Raw genomic sequence first — 17711 nt, forward strand, 5'->3', positions numbered from 1 at the left:
TTTAAGCTGATGCGCACTATGTCCACAGGGTTGCCATAGATCGCATTAGATATTATTTCATAGCTAAAAGGAAATTACCACCGATATACTGACAATATCATTACATTATATGAAAAATGTAATTTGACTATGATAGGTTACTGTTTTGTTTATAACTCCTAACTGTGGCGAACTTTTAAATAAAACTTTCTGAGAAGATAGTCAGGATATGTATGATGCCATATATAAAATATCCCAGAAAATTTGATTTCCGATTTTTTTAGTCAAACGCTCCCCTTAAGACAAAGACAACTGCGAAGGTGGAGAGAGAGGAGCCAAGGTTGAAAAGTCTCAGGAAACAGATCCTTAAGAAAAAGCCAGAGTCTGATAATCAGAGGAAGAAGAAGACGAAATAAGTTTCTCTTCATACAAAGGCTGTGACGAAAGAGGATGTTCTTCCGCAGCTGGCGGGTCTTGAGTGAGTGGTGAAAGTAGTTCCGATTCGCCCGATCGTGGCGGGAACTCCCGCGAACGAAGAAGTCGCCAACTAGAGTGCGTATAGTAAACATAAAAAATGTGGAACGCTTCACGATTAGCGTGTCATCCTTGCGCAAGAGCCATGCTAATCTTCTCTGTATCGTTCCAATTTTAGTATATGTACTGCCGAAGCAAGTACTGGCTAAATTAAGAAGGACATCAGATGTTGAAGCGGTAGTTGTTTGACATGATGAACAACTGGAGCGGTGTCAACACAAGACTTGAAGCTATACGGCGCGCGCGCGGAGCGTCATGGCGTGACGCGCGAGAGGCTCCGTGGCAAGTACTAGAAGAGAGTCACAGCGTGGTGCGCGCGGCGTCATGGCTAGGCGCGCCGAGCGTCAAGGTGAGGCGCGTGGAAGCGTGAGAAAGCGCACGAAGAGCAAGACGCGCGCTCCTGGCGCGAGACAAGAGAAAAGGCCAACACCTCAAATCGGGAAGACGAATAGGAAGCCACTAAACACTCTCTAGACGACAGACGCTCTGTAAACGTCCCGTAGCGAGGAGACGAAGGTGAAAGTCTGTACCTCTTAACAGGCAGATTCGAATCTTGAAAGGTTCATGAGAGCATCCAGCTGTTGTTGCAAACCCAACAAAATCTTACGCGTTGGAGAAGCCACTCTCTCGGGAGAAGGGCTGAACCTGAGAGAAGGAAAGGGGCGAGAGACGTATACTTCCTTCCACAGGGAAGAAGCTCTAGCCCTTGCCTTAGCGACAGGGGGTCGAGTAGCGTGATCATTCAAAAACACTTTATTCTCTTCTGCAGAGGAATATCCACGCAACTTTCGGGAAGAGTACAAACGTCTAGAGGAAGAGGACGTGAAGCGTCCTCTCCTCTAAGCTTCTCTTAAGAGGGCGAGAGTCCAACCGAGAGCTCCAACCCCGAGGCGGGGAGGACGTGTCGGAGGACGAAAGCAATCCTTCAGGATGCGTGCCTGAGCACGATCCCTGGCAGCCTGGGTAGCGTCATCAGGACCTGCCGAAGGGACGCCAGATCGGTGGGAAGCCCCGTAACCCTCATGCGGCTTTCGACATGCCCTCCTGGTCCTGGGAGTTCGACAGAGGTCCAGGCCTAGAGGCATTATAGGGCCGATCTGACGCCCCTCCACAACACTAGGGGCACTAGCACTAACACTATGCGTTTGAATTGCATTCACTTTAGTTTCAAGAGCACGCATTGACTCCACACGAGAGCCAGGGAATTACCTTCTGCAGCAACAAACTACAGGGTTAGTACTAAAATTTACTACAGGGTTACTAGTAGGAAAACCCTGACTGTCCATCTAAGGATGCACTCTAGGAGGAAGATTTCCTCAGCCTATCACGCTCCAATTTAAGCATATAGGCTTCATATTTCTTCCACTCACCCTCAGACAATCCCACACATTCATTACCGATTATCATAGAGCATTGAACACCCTTACATATCATACATAAAGAGTGAGGAACTATCAAAGTCTTCGATAGCCTCACCTTACATTCACCCAAGCTACAGACTCGATAGCTAGAGGTAAGACATCTTAATTATAAGAAAAGTCAAAAGCAAAATCAAAAACGGTCCACAAAGAGCGTATGCCAAGTCACAGATCCAGTCGAATACCAAAAACAACCAAAATACTTAAGTGACAACAAATTTCGAAATCCAAATGGCGGAGGAACTGACAACAGGTGTTGACAGTCCGGCGACAGAGAAAATCTGAATAGAAAATGGGAATGGTTCCTGATACCGCCTCCCAGCGGCGGGAATGGGTACTAACCACCTGACCAGCCACTGCGTGTGCCGCGAAATTTGAAATTCTGTCGGACCTTCGGAGAATACAGCTATATATATATCTGGCAGGTAAGTCTCATGAACAAAATGATATTTTCATCTTAAAATTAACATATATACTTACCGAGTAATTACATAGCTATAGTTTCTAAATCGCACAGCAGCCTTTTATTAAAAAAACTGCGTTAGCACTTCGATTGTTTAGTGTAGGTCACAAGCCCCACCCACTAACAGTAGTACTGGAAGCAACTTAGCAGATGACCTCATTCTATTTGTGCCCTCATATCCCATGAGAAGGAGGGCAGGCTAATTCAGTAATTATTTGGTAAGTAAATTGAAACTTAATTTTATTAAAAATATCATTTTCACATAAGTAATAAGTAAATACTACCTGAATACCACACTGAATAGGGTAATTACATGGAATCCCCAAAACATCAAAGCATGTAATGACTTTGAAATATAAAATTTGCCAGCACTGAAACAATGCGTCATTTCCTTACATAGTAAGAGAGCTACTGCAAGTGAATACTACCTCTGGTTGGTGCTTATCTTTACCTGTAGTGGCATGGCAGTTGAGCTGTGGGTCAAAAATTAAGTGGGTACCTTGCAGCAGAGGATAGGCCTGATCGCTGACAAAACATACATAAGTACCCTTGCCCTCGGCGCAGTACCAATATAACAAATAACCAGACAACGCTGTCACCTACACTGACAAAAAACCACAACCCATCCACTAAGCATGGTGGGTACTCCAGGTACAAAGTACTCCAGGCTCCCCAAAACTCGAGTCCCTACATCAAGGCGAAGGGACAGAGGGGAAAAAGAGCGCTTCCTATGCTTGTTTCCCCAATACCATGCCAGTCACTGATAATGGCCCAAGAGTACTGTAATTCTCAAACACTGTTTTGACTTTTAAGTAGCAAGACACGAAGAGCGATTTGCACTTCCAAAAGGTCAACTGCAGAATGAAAGAAATGGACAGATTATGCCAGAAAAAGAGAGAGGTAGCAACTGCTTGGACTTCAAGTGCTTTCACTTTGAAAAAGGCAAAAAGTCCTCCTGAATCCGAGAATGTGCCTCAGAAATCAGATGCCTCGGGAAGAACGACAACGCGTTCTTAGAAAGAGGGTGGGAAGGATTCTTGACAGAACACCAGAGGTTGCTGGATGACCCTCTGATCTTCTCAGTCCTGTGCAGGTAATACCTTAGGGCTCTAACGGAGCAAAGAACCTCCTGGCCAAGGATTTCCATTAAACTCTCAATGTGAAAGGAACGAGGCCAGGGCTTGGATGGGTCCTCGTTCTTGGCTAGAAAACCTAGGGTAAAGGAACACACTGCATTTCCTTGGGAGAATCTACCCTCTTATCAATGGCCTGCAGCTCACTTACATGTTTGGCAGTCACCAAAGCCACAAGAGAGTCTTCCAAGTGAGGTCCCTTAGAGAAGCGAAACGAAGGGGTTTGAAAGGAGGGCCTGTGAGCCACCTCAGCACCCCATCTAGGTTCCAAGAAACCAAATCGGCCTTCTTCTGCTTAGAAGTGTCAAATGACTTGATGAGGTCATTAAGATCTGGGTTTGATGACAGGTCCAGACCTCTATGCTTACACACAGAGCTAAGCATGGCTTGATGCCCCTTAATGGTGGAAGAGGACAGGCCTCTAGAGGTCCTCAGATAAAGGATGAAATCCACTATTTGGGTCTAAGATGTCTCAGAAGACAAGGCACTATGTCTGAGACACCGTCTACAGAAAACTGTAGACTTTGCTTAGCAGGTGCTGCAAGAAGATTGGCGTATGCATCTTGCAATAGCCTCTGCAGCTGCTCTTGAAATTCCTTTCGCTCTGACGAGCTTCCTGACAGTCTGAAGCCTGTCAGGGCAAGAGCAGACAACCCTTGGTTGTATCTCTTGAAGTGAGGCTGCTAGCTACAGTTTTTGGGAGAGGAGCCTTGGGAAGTCCACCAATAGCTGTAAAAGGTCCGGGAACCAATCTTTCAGGGGCCAGAACGGGGCTACGAGGGTCATCGAAACGTTGTGGTGTGACTGGAACTTGTCCAGCACTTCCCTTACCATGTTGAAGAGTGGAAAGGCGTAAAGATCCAGGTTGGACCAGTTTTGAAGTATGGCATCTGTCACCCATACCAGAGGGTCCGGGGCTGGAGAGCAGAAGAGAGGAAGGCGGTGGTTTCTTGAGGTGGCAAACAGGTCCAAAGTCAGCCTGCCCCACAACTTCCAAAGACCAAGACAGACCAGGGGATCCAAGGTCCATTCGGTGGGAAGGAGCTGCTTCTGACTGCTTAATTCATCTGCCAGAATGTTTAGTTGAATAAATCAAGTGACCAGCATCACTCGATTTTGGTCTGCCCATGGGGGAAGATCCTTTGCTGCCTGGCAGAGAAAAAGGAATGAGTGCCTCATTGCTTTCAAATGTACATCAATCTGATGGTACTGTCCACATGGACTACCACTGCCTTGTTGTAGGTCATGGTTGAGAAGCACTAAAGTCCTAAATGAACTGCCTTTAACTTTCTGACACTGATATGAAGGTTCCATTCTTCTGGGGACCACATCCCAGAAGCTTCCTGACTCCCCAGAAGGCAGAGGATGAAGAGACTTTCCCTCCAAAAGTCTTCCTTCGGACAGCCACCATTAGTGATCCAACTTTATTTCCTGGGTGATGGGAAACACGACAGAGTCTGGTTGAGTTTTCCTGTCCCAGTTGGTTTTGAGGTAGAACTGGAGGACTCTTGTATGGAGTCTGCCTAGCTTGACGAACGTCTAAATGGAAGCCAGCGTCCCCAGTAGGCTCATCCATTGATGGGCCAAGCAAGATGAGAGGGCTAGAAAAATGCAAATCATCTGAAGGCAGTTGGCAATTCTGTTGGGGGATGAAAAAGCTTTAAGTCTGAGAACTGAGAATCATCCCCAAACAGAGGATCTCTTGCGTTGGGGCCAACTGGGACTTCTGAAGGTTTATGAGTATGCCTATTTCCTGAGTAAGGCAAAGAATGGTCTGCAAGTCCTTCATGCACTTCTATTTTGAAGGGGACTGAAGAAGCCAGCCGTCCAGGTAAAGACTGATGTTTACGCCGATTAAATGAAGACATTTTGTAACAGGGATGAGGACAAGGGCTCTCCATGAAGGGGATGGAGTAGCCCTCCTTCAGAACTGACATTCCACTATTCTGCCCCTCTGAGACTCCACTTCTCCCAAAAATGGAGAAGTCTGGCTCCTACTGACACATTGACATCATCTTCATTTCTTAGGCAAAGCTTTGGAAGAGCTCCTCTTGGACACTGGAGCGGAAACTGGGTTGCAACTTGGGTTTGCTTCCACAAAATAGATACTGCTGGAGAGGAGACACCATCTTAGGCACAAATGATGACAAATCCTTGGGGCATTTGGAGGACTGTGCTAGGAGATCCAAGCAGACTTCTTCTTCAGGTCCAAAGCAATTTCCCTCACTACTGTCTGAGGGAAGAGGTGAAGAGGTTCTAAAGGCGAAAATAAGAGAGCCAATTTCTGGGACTGTGTGACTCCTTTGGTGGTATAGGAGTACAAGCAGTCCCTGGTTATCGGCAGCCTCAGTTATCGGCGATCTGGTTTCATGGCGCTTGTCTAGCGACGACGATAACCGGATTTTCGACACGATTCCCGGTTACCGGCACCGATCTCTGGTTATCGAAGCCGATAACCAGGGATTGGCGCTATTATCGCCGATTTTCAGTTATCATCACGCTGTCAGGAACGGGACCCCCGCTGAATTCAGGGGAGTGCCTGTACCAAAGTTCTCTCTTCTTCAGAACCCCAAAGAGAAAAAGGGCAGCAAGTTCAGAAGAGCCAACCCTGATGGCCTTGTCTGCACACAACAGAACTCCTAACCAATCCGAAACAAAGTTTTCATCCAAGTCCTTGTAGTCTTCAGTTTTCTTGGCAAGGGCTCCAATCATCCAATCTAGGAAACTGAAGGCCTCAACAACCTTGAAGAGGTTCTTTACCAAGTGGTCCAGCTGTCAACAAAAACATTATTTTTGCCGACCTGAAGGCCACGCAATGGGAAGAGTAGATGAGGCCGGAGAAGTCCCCTTGGGAGGAGGCAGCGATTCCCAAAGAAGCTTCCCGTGGCGTATGAAAGGTAACCTACGTATTAAGCGTGAGAGAGGAAGGGCAAAAGAAGCCTTGACTTGCTCCCTCTTGGCAGAAAGCCAGTCTCTGATTTCTTTGAGTGCCTTATTAGACGACAAGGAAAGAACCATCTTAGGGAGTCTAGAGCTATCATCTGGGAGGCTTCTCATCAGGAAGATCGATGCAGGCGAGACTGGGGCAGCTGGAGCGAAAAAGGAAGGAACGCTTGCCAACAGGTAATGAAGAAGAGCCGCATATACTGAAGGAGGAGCAGGTTCTTGGTCAAGCTCTTCTTCAGAAGAAGAGACCAGAGATGGGGACAAATCATGAGCGGTCTTGGAGGCAGGAGCTTTCTTAAGGAAGCTCATATTTCAGACAACTACTGCCTGATGGGCATCAATGAAGGCTCATCTTGATCCAAAGTGGGCACTTGGTGCTCAGGAGCTGTAGACAGGTGTTGAAGAGTTGGTGTCGGGTGCTCAGGAGCTGGAGTGGGGCACTTACACAAGGATGACAGGCATCTGAGATGGTCCTTTTAGTGCTTGGAAGCCAATTAAGGGCGCTCAACAGATGGACATTCAGGAGAGTATGTATCCGCACAATCCCATGTGGAAGGCCGAGGCAGAGATAGTGGGATCCACAGCGTAGCTACAGGAAGCCTGTGGATTGTGAGTTGCCTCCTTATACCGCTTAAAAGGCAGCAGGGAAAAGCAGCAAACATTGTCTGCGTGCCTCTTCAATGGAAGAGACAAATCACAAAGCACTTGCGGCACCTCCTATCAGTGTCGGAATCTTCAGAACTTGATGACAAATGGCGCACATCCAGAGAGATGCCTTTCCAAAGGCCATCTGTCAAAACCTGTCTTCTCCCAGGTTTAGGAGAGCGGGACAGGGACCTTCATCTAGGAGAACCAGCGGGTCAAGTAACCACCTCCTCCACTTGCACAACATTGTCACTTGTCACTTTCTCTTGAAACACTTTGTCCATTAGGACCTTCAGGGACGGCCCTAACTCAGACACAGTATGCACTAACAAGCTTACTTTCTTATCAAACCTGAATTCAAGATTGGCAATGGCATAGGGGTCGGAAGCATGGGAGCCAGGCATGGGAGTAGGTGGATTGATAGGAGGGGGGCTGGGAACAGGAGAAAATTGGGAATAGGAGAAGAAGGAATAGCAGGACTAAGATCTGACCTAGGTTTAGGAGTAAAATCTAGGCTAACAGAAGCTCTACTCTCAGCCCTACAGGCAGCCTTTCTCTTCCTACCCCTTTCAAGCTTATGAAGATGAGATTCAAGAATCTTCAACTTTTTCTCATCCCAATCCTTTCTCAGGAAGAAGTCTTGAGCTCCAGTACATACCTGGCCCCAACATTTACTGTAAATAGTATGCAAATCTTAAGATGATATAGTAAGTCCAGTTTTACAACCTTCGTTGCAAGAGCAAAAACTAGATGCACTCGAACCAGACATAATCTAAAGCAAGAAGCTTGTTGGCTGAAAGCTAATAAAAGCTTGAAGGCTACACAAAAAAAGCGACAATACTTCACCAATTTCAGTACAGAACAACCAAAAATCTGATGAAAAAGCTCCACTAAACCCCTGATGTTAACTTGAGAGCCAGCAGAAACAGAATGAGGTTCTCTGCTGTCATTTCCAGTACTCCCATTAATGGGCGGGGCTTGTCACCTACACTATACTGTACAATCGAAGTGCTACCACGATTTTTTGAATAAAAGGCTGCTGCGCAAACTAGAAACTATAGCTTCATAATTACTTGGTAAGTTAATTGTATGAAACAATAATTTCTAGCATATAATCAATATATCAAACTTTTCAAGGTAACATGTATATTTCAAGGTAACTTGTACTTTTCATATGTATGCCAACCATCACCTTTTATATAGGAGTATTCTTTAATGTGAGCTAGAGATGGTCACAGAACTTAATAAAAAGGTTGTTGAGTGGTGGCTGTGAGGAAAAGTGAGGGAATATCCCGCACTAACCTACTGTTACTGATTGGGTTGCTGAAAGCATCAAAAAGAGGGGTATCAGTTATGTAGCAAATCTCTGGTCCAAGAGGCAAGGTTCCTGACTATTTAAGTCAATCATGGGTAGCCTAACACTATCAACAGGCTTGCCTACCCATGGGCAAACCCCACCAACCTCCCTTGGGCTTCCAGTGTGGCTTCTCCCTGGTGTGTGGGAGCCTGACAATGACCTTTGCCTAGGAGTGTCGGCAGGACTGGCAGACACCTCCTCCACTAACACTGTAATTTCACTGGCACTTTGTTTACACATTGTCCATAAGGACTTTCACTGAGGTGCCTAACTGTTACATGGTACTAACCATTAGGCTAAATCTTAGATCAACGCATGCTTTGAGGCTGGACATGGCATTAGGATCGGAAGCATGGGAGCTGGTTAAAGGAGTGGGTGAAAAAGTTATAGGGGATAAAACAGGAGGAGTAGTGGGAGGACATACACCCGATTTAGGAGAACATTCTAGGCTTCAGCCCTAGAGGTTGCCTTTCTTTTCCTGTCTCTTTCCAACTTATCTAGGCAGGATTTCAAAGTCTTCCACTTCCCCTGATCCCAGTCCCTACATTTGTCACAATTCAGGTCACTCGAACAAGACTGTCCTTTACAATTACTAAATATTGTGTAGGAATCATAGGAGGCTTTCGTTAGCCTAGTCTTACAGTCATTGCTGTAATAACGAATACTAGAGCTACTACTCTTGGACATTGTCGTAAAAGTCGTAATCGTGAAAACACAGTCTAATAAAACCTAGGCTAACTGAAAATAGTGCTAACAATATCAAAGTTAATGAACACATCACCAAATGGAGACAGGGTAACCAGCCAGTGACCAAAATCAAAACAAAAAATCATTATCGTAAATAAAAGTTCTAAAAGAACCCAGGCTAATGAAAATAGTGTACATGCTATCAAAACAAGTACGTCACTGAATGGAGACAAAGAGCAACCAGCTGGCGACCAAATCCAAATTAAAGCTGCTTGGAATTTTTGAAGTTCACTCATTCAGTGGCAGAAATGAATTGAGCTCTTCAGCTGTGTTGTACCTATTCCTGCCCAGAAGTGGGCGGGGTTTATCAACTACACTTAGACAACAGTGTGTTACTGCAAATTTCAAATTTTAAAGCATGTTACTGCAAATTTCAAATTTTAAAGCTGCTGCATTAAGTAAAAATATTAGCTATATAATTACTTGGTAAGTTACTTATAAAAAACCCTAAATTCTGTATAACCATGTAGGTCATTAGCTCATTTCATCCTACATTGCTCACTTGAAAATTGCAATGAGAGAATAGAGAGAGAGAGAGAGACAGAGAGAGAGAGAGAAGAGATAGAGAAGAGAGAGAGAGAGAAGAGAGAGAGAGAGAGAGAGAGAAACAGAGAGAATAAAAAGAGAAGAACCAGAGAAGACCAAGAGAGATTGAGAGAGAGATTGAGAGAGAGAGAGAGAGGCATGACATTTTCAAATATTCAAGGAGAGGAAGGGTCATCCATAGGAGGGAAAACATGAAGATTTATCCAAATTATTCTTGAATCTTGAAAAAATTTTTATCTAGTCCTAAAATTCAAAAGTAAAGTGCCTTTAAAATCTGTGTTTGGACATGGAATTTTTTATCATAAATTAGGGGAAGGTGTGAGAAAGTCTGTTTCAAAGTACCATAAAATTAATTGATTGGTTTGAAAGACATTGGCAAAAAAAACAATGTCTCAAACTTCCTGAAATACATAGTAATTCGGAAAGGATCTCTGTTGCAAATGAAACCACTGCTGGCACACACAATCTAGAGACCAAACATCGCTGACTTGCAGGAAGTGTTGGCTCAACCAGGTGTACTCCAGGGAAGCACAAGAGGAAAACCTAACCTGCTACTTGCATGGTACTTATACTAGGAATCGTGGGGTCTACCTATTGTGCTTCCACAGAAAAACGGCACATAGAACTAACCAAGCTGCTTGCACAAGCATGAGGAGCAAGTGTGCCTCAATAACTCAATCAAGAGCATTTACAAGAAACATGAGAGGAAGGCCTAAATCTAGTTACTAAATGCATTAGGTGAATGCAGAGCTAGTTAGGTCCCATGGGACCACCACTGTGTTTATGGAGAAACAGGAAATACAACTAACCTGGCTGCTTGCACAAGCAAAGCCCTCAGTGAAACATGAATGAATGAACAGGGGTGTTCTATGACTGGGGACATCTCATTCAATGGGATGTCCAAAGCATTCACAGTGGATTGTTTCCCTTCAGCCAACAGCTGAGCAGTCACCCTCAGGTGGCCAAATACTGATGCCTCTGAGACTGGGAAGAGCACTCTCTGGAAGTTACATAGGCTTTCTTGGACTCCTCTTTTCTTTCTACAGCAGAAGATGAGAATAGCAAGAAAGTGATGTACAGCTCAACAATGGGGAGGAGGAGGAAAGAAAGCATTGGTGTTTCTCTTCCTTCGCCCTGGCCCACATCTTACTCTCCTGTGAGCAAGTAGCAGTGGTTGATGCCCTAGGGTATCTTCCATGGGATGAAAGCCCACTAATGAATTTTCAACAGGTTGGACTCCTAGTGGCTGCAGCAATAGTTAATGTAACAGACAATGTAAACTGGATAGAAGTAACCTTTATACTGATGCACCACCTTCCACCAGAGATGTGTTCTTTATGGAGATAGTGGTTTTAAATTTTCAAGGCTACCTGCACCAAAACTCCCCCAATAGTATTAAACATTGGAGGCCCACACTAAAAATGATAATGAAGAGATTGCACATGATAAAACCCTTAATTGTAAAAATATGACACTTTTTTCTTTTAATAAAAATGATATTTTAATAATAAAATAAGGTTTGTTCATACTTACCTGGCAGATATATATATAGCTGTATTTCTCCGAAATCCGACAGAATTTCAAAACTCACGGCACACGCAGTGTGGCCAGGTGGTTAGTACTCATTCCCCGCCGCTGGGAGGCGGGAATCAGGAACCATTCCCATTTTCTATTCAGATTTTCTAGTGCCACTGTCTCAAGAGGGGAGGCGGGAGGGCACTAAAATTATATATATCTGCCAGGTAAGTATGAACAAACCTTATTTTATTATTAAAATATCATTTTGTTCATGACACTTACCTGCCAGATATATATATAGCTGAATCCCACCATTGGAGGTGGGAAGAGACAGAATAGGATTTAGGAAACAAATAAATGTAGGCGATTGACGCCTTGGTTCCTTACCTGTTAGCATAGCTGACTTCGTGATTACTGTCACCCAAGCCTGCTTCTGCTTTTCTAGAGTCTCCAGCAAGGTAGGGACCTATAAAGCTGGTGAGATCTAGATGACCTGTCCACGGGGCGTGACCACAATAGCACTAGATCATGCACCATACAGAGAGGGAGAAGGAGCAACGACCAACCACCTGACCGCCTCTATCTACAGGTAATGAACCTAGCATAGGCTAAAAATTGGGACGCCCATCTCAATGGCCACCCAACAACCAAAAATAAACAACAACAAGATTAAAAATACAACCTAACCCCTAAAGGATAGGATGAGTATTGCCTTCTTCTCCCAACATTGTGTCTGCGAAACGCACGGTCCCAGCGAAGAGCAGTCTTCAAATGTCGTCTTCACATCCCGCAAGTAATGCTAAGTGAACACTGAATTACTTCTCCAGAAGGTAGCACCAAGAATATCATTCAGAGACATATTCTTTTGAAAGCCACCGAAGTCGCAATAGCTCTAACTTCATGAGCTTTTACTTTCAGAAGTCTCATGTCACCTTCTAGGCAGGAGGAATGAGCCTCTCCTAGTACTTCTTAAAAAGAATGCTAAGGCATTCTTGGACATGGGAAGATCAGGTCTCTTCACCTAACACCACAGATTGTCCGATGAGCCTCTAGTTTCCTTGGTCTTGGCTAAGTAGAACTTGAGAGCCCTGACAGGACACAGGACTCTTTCTGACTCTTGCCCAAGCATCTCCGTCAAACCTTTGATCTCAAAAGACTTGGGCCAAGGGTTTGAAGGATTTTCGTTCTTGGCTAAGAACAAAGGATTTAGGGAGCATACAGCATTAGGACCCCTAAAGCCAATATGTTTGCTAATAGCTTGCACTTCACTAATCCTCTTAGCTGTCGCCAGAGCCGTTAGGAAGACAGCTTTCCTCGTCACGTTCTTGAGGAAGCCAAGACAGAGGTTCAAAAGTACTAGACATAAGAAACTTCAGGACAACATCCAGATTCCAAGAAGGTGTCCTGAGTTGAGGAATTTTGACAGTCTCAAGGATCTCAGTAGATCGTGAAGATCCTTGTTGTCGCACAAGTTCAGGCCTCTGTGCCTAAAAACTGCCGATAACATACTTCTATAACCCTTAATAGTCGAGACTGCCAGTTTATTCTTATGCCTAAGATAAAAAAGGAAGTCAGCTATTTGTGGTACAGAGGTCGTGGTCGAGGAAACTCCTTTACTCCTGCACCATCTTCTAAAAACAGACCACTTGTACTGGTAGACCGCATTCGAAGAAGGTCTCCTGGCATTGGCGATGGCCTTTGCCACAGCTCTCGAAAAGCCTCTTGCTCTGGCCAACTTTGTGATAGTCTGAACACAGTCAGACTCAGAGCGGAGAGGTTTTTGTGGAACCTTTCGAAATGCGGCTGCTTGAGAAGGTCCACCCTCAATGGAAGCGTTCTTGGAAAGTCCACTAGGAAGGCCAGGGTCTCTGGGAACCAATCCGCTGCTGGCCAGAAGGGGGCTATTAAAGTCATCCTTGCTCCTTCTGACGTTGCAAACTTCCTCATCACTTCTCCCAGGATCTTGAAGGGAGGGAAAGCGTAAAGGTCGAGGCCTTTCCAGTCCCAGAGGAGGGCATCTATGGCTAACGCTCCTGGGTCTAGGACAGGAGAGCAATAAAGGGGGAGTCTTGCCGTCCTGGACGTTGCAGAGGTCCACTAGAGGACGTCCCCATATTCTCCACAACTCTAAACATACCTCCTTGTGAAGAGTCCACTCGGTCGGTAGCAGCTGATTTTGCCGACTGAGAAGGTCTGCTCGGATATTCTCCACTCCCGCAATGAACCTCGTGGAGAATAGTGACCCTTCGAGCATGAGTCCAGAGCAGGATCTCCTCGCTAGGATGAACAGGGAACGAGATCGAGTACCCCCTGTTTTTTGAGGTACGCTAGAGCTGTGGTATTGTCCGAATTGACTTGGACAATTCTGCCTGCAACTTGGGCTTCAAGAATTGAAGAGCCAGAAAGATAGCACCCAATTCCTTGAGATTTATGTGCCAGGACACCTGTTCCCCTCTCCAGGTGCCTGACACTTCCTCCCTCCTAGTGTTGCTCCCCATCCTTCCCTGGACGCGTCGGAAAAACAACACTAGGTCGGGGCTCTGAAGATGAAGAGAAACCCCTTCTGCAAGCTTTAAGGGGTCGAACCACCACTTCAGATGATCCTTGATAAAAGGAGATATCGTCAAAATCTCTTCCAGATTCTCCTTTTCCCTCCAGTTCTCCGCCAAGAAAAACTGGAGTGGTCTGAGATGGAGCCTCCCAGGGAAACAAACTTCTCCAGCGAGGAAATGGTCCCCAGCAAACTCATCCATTCCCTCACCGAGCATGTTTCTTTCCCTAGAAAGGACGAAACTTTTCTTAAGCAAAGCAGTTGCCGTTCTTGGGATGGAAAAGCTCGAAAAGCCACTGAATCCATCTGAATCCCCAGATAGACGATGGACTGCGTCGGGGATCAGATGGGACTTTTCTTGGTTCACAAGAAGTCCCAGGGACTTCGTCAAATTCAGCGTCAAAGTCAGGTCCTCCAGACACTTCTCCCGAGAAGAGGCTCGTATGAGCCAATCGTCCAGGTAGAACGACACACGAACACCCACCAGGTGAAGCCACCTCGCAACGTTTTTCATGATCACCGTGAAGATCATGGGAGCGGTGCACAAACCGAAGCAGAGAGCTCTGAACTGGAAGACTCGTCCCCCAGCACAAATCTCAGGTACTTCCTTGATTGAGGATGAATGGGAACATGGAAGTAACGCATCCTGTAAGTCCAGAGAGACCATCCAGTCCCCTGGTCTTAAAGCCCCTAGAACCGACTGGGGCGTTTCCATCTTGAATCTTTCCTTCAAATAAAGCGATTCAAGACGCTTACATCTAAGACCGGTCTCCACTCTCCCGACTGTTTCGGGACTAAGAAAAGCCTGTTGTAGAACCCTGGAGAATCCAACTTCAGAACTTGTTCCACGGCTCTCTTCTCTAACAACTGCTCCAGGAGGTCCAAAAGAATCTGTTGCTTCTCTCGATGGTAAGACGGCGACAGATCCCTGGGCGACGATGCAAGGGGGTGGAAACATGAGAAAGGGGATCTTGTAACCTTTCTCTATAACAGTTAGTGACCATGTGTCCGCCCCTTTTGTTCTCCAGGCTCCCGCAAAATAAAGAAGCCTGGCTCCTACAGGTGTCTGGAGGTGAAAGGAGTCACTTTTTTCCCCTAGGTTTAGAGGGGGCTTCGCCTCTGGTGAAACCTCTTCCTCGGGAGACGATCTAGAGGAAGAAGTTCCTCCACGAAAGGGCTTCTTCTTCCTGGAGGACAAAACTGAAGCAGAAGAAGAAGAAGGAGCTGGAGGACGTCTAGAAGAATGAGCCAACAGATCTTGCGTGGCCTTCTCCTTAAGACTTGCGGAGATGTCCCGAATCAAAGACTGGGGAACAGATGGTTAGACAAAGGGGCTAACAATAACTCTGCCTTTGAAGAAGGAGAGACAGACTTAGCTGTGAAGTCACAAAACAAGGCCCTCTTCTTTAAGAGGCCCGTGCAAAGTGAGACGCCAGTTCTTCAGATCCATCCCTAACTGCCTTGTCCATACAGTTAAGGACACTAGAGAGCTCCCCAGGGTAATTGAATCCGAGCTTCAAGCTTAAGATCTAAGGCCCCAAGCACCAGTCCAAAAAATTAAACACCTCCATGGTGCGGAAGAGACCTTTGAGATGATCGTCTGTCTCTGACAAGGTCCAAGAAACCTTAGCAGTAGGCAGATGTCACCTTCTGGAAGCGTCGACAAGACTGGTGAAAATCCCCTTGAGAAGAGGAAGGAACTCTAGGGCTGAGATCTTCTCTCCGTCTCATACCACATACCAGCCTTGCCTGAAAGCTTAGACGGAGGCACAGCGAAAGAGGTCTTGCCATGGGACTTCCGTTCCTCCATCCACACGTTGACTTTCTTGAAAGCCCTCTTGGTCGCCAACGAAGAAGTCATCTTCAAAAACCCGGTGCTCTCCTAGCTTTGGAAGAAGCTAACTGAGAAGGAGGAGAGAGAGGAGCCAAAGGTTTAAACTTGTCCCCAACAAGTCCTTTAAGCAAGCCGGTCAAAACTTGATAATCGGAAGTAGAGGAAGCAGACGAGGGCTCGACTTCAGCAGGATCCGAATCGCCAGAAACCCTCTCCCGCCTTCAGCCGGAGAAGCAACCGAGTCACCCAACACTTTAGGGGAACGAAGGCCTTGAGAGTCCGATACGAAGAAGAGATCTTCTTTTCTCAGATGAAAGAGAATGCTCCGGAACGCCCTGAAGAGCAACCGGCGGGACGCCCTGAGGAGCGCCCTGGAGAGCGCCCTGAAGAGCGCCGACACTGGCGCCACGCCCAAAAACCGGAAGAGCGCCCTGGAAGAGCGCCCTGAACAGAAGCGCCTTTGAAGAGCGCGGCTTCCGAGCGCCTTGGGAAGAAGCTCCGCCCATGTTGACGAGCGCCACGACGAGGAACAAGAGAGCTAACAGGGCGACAAGGCGATCACACAGGAGAAGGAGACGACAAAAGCGGAGCAGGAGAAGGAGACTTCCTTGATCTTTTGACAGGCAAAGTCAAGTCCTTGCGACGAGACGAGGAGCAGAGTCCTTCTCTGCAATAAGAGAAGACAACTGCCGCTGCATCTCCAACAAAATCTTCTTAGATGGAGAAGAATCATGTCTGGGAGGAGAGACAATCCTATGGGAAGACGATGGGCGAGGGGACGCCTTCTTCTTCCTCACAGGAGCAAGAAAGGTTCTCTCCTTAGAGCGACTGGGGCGCCCAAACATCCTCATCAGACGAAATCCTAGTCCTCTTCTGCGGTGGAAAAGCTTCAAAATAACTAGCCGACGAAGAAGACTGACGAGAGCGTCCTCTTGAACACAGCTCCTCTTGAGAGGACGAGAGTCCTTACGAGAATTCCACCCCTTGCAAGGGAGGACGCCTCGAGGACGAAAAGCAGTCCTGAGAATGCGCGCACGAGCACGATCTCTGGCAGCCTGGGAAGCGACAACAGGACCTGCCGAAGGGACGTCAGATCGGGATGGGAAGCCCCGTAACCTTCTTGCGGCTTTCGACATGCCTTCTCCCTGAGTCCTGGGAGTCTGACAGCGGTCCAGGCCTAGAAGCATTATGGGGCCGATCTGATGCCCCCTCCACAACACTGGGGGAGCACTACACTTCACAGCACTTTGGAGAGATGTCACTTTGTTTTCGAGCGCACGGATAGAACTCATGATCTGCGCCAGGGCCAACCCTCCACAGACACAACATCAGGGCCCGAATGCAAAAAACCACAGGGACAGGTGCAACATCAACTACATTAGGATTATCAGGAGAGGAAATAACCTGACTCTTGCACACACTCCTGGAGGAAGACCTCCTAACCCTGTCACGCTCCAACTTGCGAACATACGAATCATAAGACTTCCAGCTCGCATCCGATAAAGGTTCACACTCCTTACATCGATCATCTATAAGACAAACATGCCCCTACACCTCAAACAAACCGAGTGAGGGTCTACCAAGCTTTCTGGTAGCCTCACCTTACAATCACTCATGCAACATACACGGAAACTAGCAGAACTAGAACCAGACATATTTAAAGAGAGGTCATAAGCAAAATCCACAACAGTCCAGAAAAAGCGTGTGCCAATCCACAGTCCAAGAATCAAAACCAAAAGTCAAGAGAATACTTAAGTGGGAATAAGCAAGTTAACGAAATCCAGAGGCGGAGGTACTGTAACAGATGTTAACAGTACCGGCGACAGAGAAAAAATCTGAATAGAAAATGGGAATGGTTCCTGATTCCCGCCTCCCAGCGGCGGGAATGAGTACTAACCACCTGGCCACACTGCGTGTGCCATGAGTTTTGAAATTCTGTCGGATTTCGAGAAATACAGCTATATATATATATCTGGCAGGTAAGTGTCATGAACAAAAGACAAGTTCAACTTGGCAGTCACCAGCAAAATAAGATGTCCT

At 46.4% G+C, this 17711-nt stretch overlaps 1 protein-coding gene and 1 non-coding gene across 2 annotated transcripts in view; both read right to left on the reverse strand.

Moving 5' to 3' along the window:
* LOC136853930 (U3 small nucleolar RNA-interacting protein 2-like) overlaps nucleotides 1-17711 on the reverse strand; it is an 80197-nt gene that overhangs the window by 53851 nt on the left and 8635 nt on the right. The gene's annotated exons all lie outside the window — the stretch shown is intronic.
* Nucleotides 550-655, reverse strand: LOC136828980 (U6 spliceosomal RNA). Its single transcript, XR_010850275.1, has one exon. It is a non-coding gene; the product is annotated as a U6 spliceosomal RNA (small nuclear RNA).

The sequence above is a fragment of the Macrobrachium rosenbergii genome, chromosome 3 (assembly GCF_040412425.1).
Source record: "Macrobrachium rosenbergii isolate ZJJX-2024 chromosome 3, ASM4041242v1, whole genome shotgun sequence".
Lineage (NCBI taxonomy): Eukaryota > Metazoa > Arthropoda > Malacostraca > Decapoda > Palaemonidae > Macrobrachium > Macrobrachium rosenbergii.